Source organism: Nicotiana tabacum, chromosome 22, assembly GCF_000715075.1.
Source record: "Nicotiana tabacum cultivar K326 chromosome 22, ASM71507v2, whole genome shotgun sequence".
Lineage (NCBI taxonomy): Eukaryota > Viridiplantae > Streptophyta > Magnoliopsida > Solanales > Solanaceae > Nicotiana > Nicotiana tabacum.
The window spans coordinates 126,242,698-126,249,906 of NC_134101.1; the positions used below are offsets into that span (position 1 = coordinate 126,242,698).

The following is a 7,209-nucleotide window of genomic DNA, read 5'->3' on the forward strand; positions in this document are numbered from 1 at the left end:
TTTATAATGAACTACACTATCAAATGACGGAGAAATTCTACTAAAAAATTGATCTATGGCAACAGTGGCAAAACCATTACAATAGATACGCAAACCGTTACCATAGACTTATTGCAACGGTTTAGGGACCGTCACATCCGGTTGCGTGGCAATAGCTCTATCGCAACGGTTGCATAGTTGTTGCAATAGGTCCATGTATGGTAACAGTTTTGGAATCCTTGCAATAGGTCAATCTATTGTAACAGTTACTTAGTCAAATGGGACGGTTCGAAATCGTCTCAATAATATTTTAGGGAACGGTATTTTCTGCTATAGCAGCGGTTTAAATGATATATTGCGACGGTTATTAGTAGTTCACTTGACGGTTATTAAAGGCTATTGCAACAGTTATTAGGAGCTGCTGCAACAGTTATTAGGAGTTATTGCAATAGTTATTAGGAGTCACCACAACGATTCATGAAGGCTTGCAAACAATTTGTTGAAGCTATTGCAACAATTTATTTAGACTTTCCATAAAAATAAACTTTATACTATTGTCTAACAATTCAAAAGCATGCATAAGCTCTCAAAGTAATGAAAATCCAAAATAAAAGATTCCTAAAATATCTTAATACACTAATATTTTTAGAATAATCCCATAATTCTAAGCAATATTTTTGCCTCTTTCATCCACTCTTTGCTCATCCGATCCACCTATTGTCATCACCCCAGTACGCCCTCCGTGAACTATCCTGATGGCACCTAGTCTCTACGACTAGGTAAGCCTAAATTGCGGAAGATAGCCAAAACTTGTAGAAGTAAAATAATTTAAAAGCAGAAATAAGGCAATAATAGTGTTTAAATGTGCCGCTCGGCATGCACCATATATGAATCTCAAAACCAATATCCAAATCCAAGACCCGGAAACCCACGAATCACAAGCTAAGAAAAAGAAATAATACATAGCTCTAACTCCGGAATTTGTCTAATAAGAACAGAATGTACAGAAGGGCTAAATACTAAAAGGCAAGAATAGAAAGGGACTCCTCGGTCTGCGGACACGGCAAATGTACCTCGACTTCTCTAAGTAGTCGCCTCCCTCAAGGATGGTAGGCCTGAGTAGAAGTACCTGGAACTGCACATGAAAAACATGTGCAGAAGGGGCATGAGTACACCACAACGGTATTCAGTAAGTGCCAAGCCTAATCTCAATCGGGTAATGACGAGGAAGGTCAGGGCCCTACTGAGGTTAAATACAATATAAGGGTTAACAGTGTGGAATAAAACAGTATAAATAAGTGCAACAGTAAGAAATAACATAGAATTGACAGAACAACAACAATTAGAACAGAGACAAAACAAGCCACGAAAAGAAATACAGCTCAACATAGAGATAACAATCGAGCATCTTCCAGGATACCGTCCTGTAGTCCTAATTACAACTGTCCAGTGGATCTCCCGGAATACCATCCCGTAGTCCATCATATATATCTGAAGGATCTCCCGGGATCCCGTCCCGTAATCCACCTATCAGTGCACGGGGATCTACCGGAATCCCGATCTGTAGTCCCCAATATAAATACCCAGTACTGGGGGAACCTACCGGGTGCAGTCCCGTAGTTCCATATAACTGTACAGGGGGATCTACCAGGAATCTAACCCGCAATCCCAAAGTAAATGTGCAGGGGATCTATCGGGAATCTAAACCGCAGTCCCAAAGTAAACAGACAAGGGGGAGCTACCGAAATCCCACATCCTTAGTCCCAATGTAAATACACAGCAGCAACAATAAAATATTCAGAGAAAGGAAATTTCATATTAAGGCAACAAATAATTCTAGGCTAGCATGTTGCACAGAGTTCAGGTAAATAGATTGAACAATTAAAGCAATTAAATCACTTAGACATGTTTTCCTAAGCTAATAACGGGCTTAATAGTACAAGTAATAAAAGTAGGAGAAGGAACATACTAATAAGTACTTAAAGAAAACCGAATTTCCAACAATTTGCACAAGTACACATTCGTCACTTCATGTACAAGGCTTTTCAATTACCAAATATATCAATCCTAAGGGGAAGATCCCCCACACAAGGTTAGACAAGCCACTTACCTCGAACCGGCTCAAAATCAACCTGACACCATGTCTTTGCCACGAGTACTCGACTCCAAATGACCCAAATCTATTCAATTCATTTGCGTAATGTAAATAACACTTCAATTAATTGATTCTACAATTAAATTATAAGCTAATACGCGAAATTGTATAAAATGACCAAAATGCCCCTCGGAGCTACGTCTCGGATTTGGGTGAAATTTATATTTTCAGAAACCTCGTACTCTCACGAGTCTATACATAACAAGAACACTAAAATCGGAGTCCAAATGACCCCTCAAATCCTCATTTAAAGGCCTCTTAAACTTAAGCCCTAATTACCCATTTTTTCCGAAATTTTACACCACTAATTAGGTCTTTAATCACATAAAAATGAGTTATGAAGTCAAAAATATTACCTCCAAGTGATTCCACTTGAATCCCTCTTCAACCCTCTTCAAAAAGCTTCAAAATCGCCTAACAATGGAGGAACCTAGGTTAAAATTCGCGAAATAAACCTTTTAAAACATACTGCCCAGGCATTTAATTCCTTCTTGGCGAACGCGGTCAAAGCCTCGCGTTCGCGAAGCACAAAAATGACGTTGACAAAAAGTTCTCTTAAGAGAACGCGACAAGGCCCTCGCGAACGCAATGCTTTACCCGTCTAACCTTCGCGAACGCGTTCCTCTCATCGCGAACGCGGTTCACAAGTATCCAGCCCTTCACGAACGCGGATATCCCATAGTGAACGCGAAGGCTTAATATTTGACTTCCTCAAATGACTCTTTGCGAACGCGAGGTTCCACTCGCGAACTCGAAGGGTAAAATTCCTCTACAAAAGCTGAACAAAATATGCAACTTTTTAACAACTTAAAAAGATCCGTTGAGCATCCAAAATTCACCCGAGGTCCCTGGGACCTCAACCAAAGGTACCAACATATCCTAAAACCTTATTCAAACTTGTACGAATATTCAAAACACCTCAAACAACATCAATTCAACCAAAACACATCGGATTCATGCCTAAGTCTTCCAAAATCATCCGAATCACGCTTTTGATAAAAACTCAACCAAACCACCTCTGAATGACCTGAAATTTTGCACACACATCCCAAATGATATAACAAAACTACTGCAACTCTCGAAATTCCATTTTGACCCTCGAATCAAAATCTCACTATCGAACCGGAAACTTCAAAAGTTCAACTTTCGGCATTTCAAGCCTAAATTTGCTACTAACCTCCAAAACACAATCCGAATACGCCCCTAAGCCCGAAATCACCTAGCGGAGCTAACGGAACCATCGAATTTCAATTCTGAGGCCGTCTTCATAGTGTTCCGACTACGGTTAACTTTCCAACACTTAAACTCTCATTTAGGGACTAAGTGTCCCAAAACTCTCCGAAACTTAAAACCGAACATTCCACTAAAACAAAATAGCATAAATAAACTTAGAGAAAGTAGTTAATAGGGGATCGGGGCACTAATTCTTAAGACGACCGGCCGGGTCGTCACACCTATAAAAGATGAAAATAAATGATTTAGTAAATTTTTTAAAAGAATTTAACATCCAGTATATAATCTAAGTAGTACCTTGAAACTTTAAGTGCAATCCAGCTCAAATAAGTCAATAAAGCTTTGCAAATTCAAAGTTGTCCCAGAGATGAAGTAAAGGATCTACATATGGCCAGTTAGAAGAGAGATCACTGATTGGAAATCCATCCCTAAATATGCTAGTTCTATAACGAAAAATAACTTAAATCAAATTTTCCAACTCCAACCCAGAGATGAATTAAAGGCCCTACATATGGCCAGTTAAAGAAGATTATTGACTGCAATCAAAATGGTGTTGTAATGTTTAACAATGCAATTCAGATCAAGGAAGTCAATAAAACTTCGCAACTGCAAATTCAAAGCACTCCAGAACTGCAAATTCAAAGCAGTCCTAGAGATGAACTAAGTGTTGGAATAAGACAACATTTAAAAATATATTAACCTGACAAAAAATAATAGTTTCATCAAAATGGATAAATATACTTTTACAACATGAAAACTTCAATGTTGGGCTCATTATAGGGATTATATGCAAGTTTTGGGCTGAAGCTTTGACATTCCTACAAGAGAAAAATAGTTTAAAACTAATTAGCCTCCTTCAAATTAAAAGCTGCATGTAAATTGAGTTGGCCATGTTATCACTGCAAGCTTTATTTTCTATATGGAATCAAAGACTTGATGCAGATATTTCTGTACCTAAAATTAAACATACGCAATGATACAATATCTAAAGACTCATTATAGTTTTACCATGGGAACTCAACTTTCAGTTGGGACAATAATCAGTTTTGCAGGCACTTCAAGGACCATTATTTATTACTTTGCTACCATAGGAACAACAAGAATAGAAACGACATCGCTTCAATTTACAAGAGGATAAGTGATTACCATATATAAAGGACTTCTATATAATTAACTAAACCGCACAACTTTCATTCACACATTAAAAATGTATCTGGAAAAAGAAAAAACAAGTCCAACTACACAGTTATTGGCACAATCAAAAAAACAACTTATTGTCACTTGAAACATGTCTCGAAGAATGCTCTTTAGTAAAGTAGATCCAATTTCATAAAATATTTATCTTAATTAATGTCACGAAGATTTAGAGGCAAGTCAGTTGAAAGCTTAACAGTGAAAGTATTTGGTAGCTAATGTTTAAGAGGCATTGGGAGATTGATGCATTGGAAGCATTGTTGCAGGAACTGAACATGATTGCTTTGGTGGATGGAGAAGATAATTGTCTTGTTTGAATAGATCAAAAAATTTATTACTACCAAAAAAGATACTTCCTATTAATTTTTATGCATGAGATTATCCTATCTTTTCTGTCTCAACATTTTTTTTCTTTTTTCCTAGTAGTGGCATCTAGGCTTTGTGCGTGCCTTGACTATTTCGCTATCATCACATTTCTTTATATTATATGTTCCACATTTCTATTTCAACATTTCAATGTATGATATATTTATGATTCTCTATGCTACGAAATTGATATGTGTCATTCCTTTGTTGTATCATTTCTCAAAGTTTACCATGTCAATATGTCCGTGACTAATCATATTGTATTTGACTTTTTTTTTTTTTTTTTTTTTTTTTTTTGCTTTCTAGGTTGATATAGGAACTCAAATTGTATGAACTTTAATATAAATGCACCCTGTAGATAAACATTATAAGTAGAAGTAAAACTACCTTCCTAAGTTCCTAGTGACAATGATTATACAGTGAATCTAAAAGAATTTCCAATTTTTATTATTGATATATTATATGCCATAGAGATATCTTAAAGTAAAAACTCCATTTTGACATGAGATCTACCATTTTGCAAGTATTTCACTTAATTTATGGAAATAACCTTGCATTTCAGATGGTTATTTCCATACATCCATGTAGTCCAATCAACACCAATATAACAACTCAAGAAAGAGAGTAAAAAAAGGGTCATGATACCTCAAGAGCTTTTCCTCTCTGTATTATTTTCGGAAATAAATTGCCTCTCGGGGAATACTAGCCTTCACCATCACCTATGTCTGCATCTGAAGATCCATCTTCATAGTATTCATTAGTCATTTCATTCTCTTTTTCATCACTTTCTTCTTCTCTCGTAGCCTCTTCATAAACCACACTAGTAATATAAGTTTTGGCATGCCAAGAAATACGATATATTTATAAAGATTAATGCATAATAGTGAAAAAAGGAAGTAATTTACTGGTGCTATTTTCTGCGAACTATAAGTAGGTGGAATCTCTCATTTACTGAAATCTCATTTTTTGAGTTTCGGTCTCATGAATGATTAGATAGAATGATCAATACAATAAGCTTAAAGTACAAACGAACATGCTAATATGCACTCAACCTTTCTTCAATTGCAGCATTATTTGTATACGACAGTCAAAGAAATTCATTGAGAACTACTTTCAAACACTTGTGAGCCTAAAAATTATAATACTGCTTCAACAAATATGGAGCAGATTTTCCCCCAAATTTTTTGAAACCTCAATTCAATACGCTACAAACATTTCACTCCTAGGTAGTGCCATTAATTAAATCTACAGTTATACCCATTTACTTCAAAACTTCTCTTGAAATAGCACAAGGATAATATGTAATAACAAAGCAGACATAATACAGTGAAATTCAAGAGCTCAAGAGTGAAAAATCAATCAAGCATACAAGCTCGCAAATACCATAAACAGGATCAGATGACACACTTAGGAAATTCCAGTTCTTTTTTCTACCAACATAGTTAGGGTACCTAATTGGATATTAACCAAAGAATTTATTCACCCATTTAGAGATAAATTACAAAATAAAATCTTAATAAAACAAGGTTTGTAACTTACCCAAGCACAGAGAACTTTGATGGTCTCACTTCAGCTAGTAGCAGATACATGGATCTCAGAGGAAAGTGACTCTTGCACCATTCAGCACACCCTTCAAGATGGGAAACCTGAAAGAACCAGACCTTGACTCTTTGCCGCTCCCAAAATATTACTTTCCCTAGACTCTGTGAGGTTGAAGAGATATACTAGAGCCTTGACAGAGTGCCTTGCAGGAGTGACTCGCTGGAGGGGTTAGGGTTTCAAGGGGACGAAGCTACGAGAAGGTATATGGACATTTTGATATGTTCTAAGGTTAAGAGAACAAGTTTTAGGAAGTAAAAAAATGTCTAGGTGCTAGTAAAATTGGGTTTAGTGAAATTAGAAGAGGGAAATTATGGGGGGAAAGTAAAACCGTTGCAAAAGTCAAAATTTTCAACTAACCGTTACCATACATAAAGCTATTGCAATGGTTGTGACAACTGTTGCGATATATAAATATGTAGCAATTGTAACGGTTTATTTTTAGAGATGTTCCAAGAGGTTCGACAGGTTTATGCAACGGGTGAAACCGTTCCAATAGATGGTCTATTGCAACGGTTATGTAACGGTTGCTACGAATATCATTGCAATAGGCCTATTTTCTGAAGAACTACTTGGAGCATCCGTATGTCCGAATTTTACGAAACTTGTCGCATCATTCTATTCTCTTTGGTAAGGAAGTGCGTGGAGCATCAATCATTCTATCTTCTACATGGAACGTGCAC

General features: G+C 36.5%; 1 long non-coding RNA gene across 2 annotated transcripts; it reads right to left on the minus strand.

Annotated features, from left to right (window-relative positions):
* Window positions 1-641: 641 nt before the first annotated feature.
* On the minus strand, window positions 642-6,886 carry LOC107799109 (uncharacterized). 2 transcript variants are annotated; one of them, XR_012705525.1, is made up of 4 exons: window positions 6,467-6,886; window positions 5,573-5,733; window positions 2,090-4,185; window positions 642-1,114 (listed from the first exon to the last, which is right to left on the minus strand). It is a non-coding gene; the product is annotated as an uncharacterized LOC107799109 (long non-coding RNA). The 2 variants fall into 2 exon arrangements; XR_001651069.2 differs by lacking the exon at window positions 2,090-4,185 and having other exon boundaries at window positions 664-1,114; window positions 6,467-6,878.
* Between the last annotated feature and the right edge of the window lie 323 nt (window positions 6,887-7,209).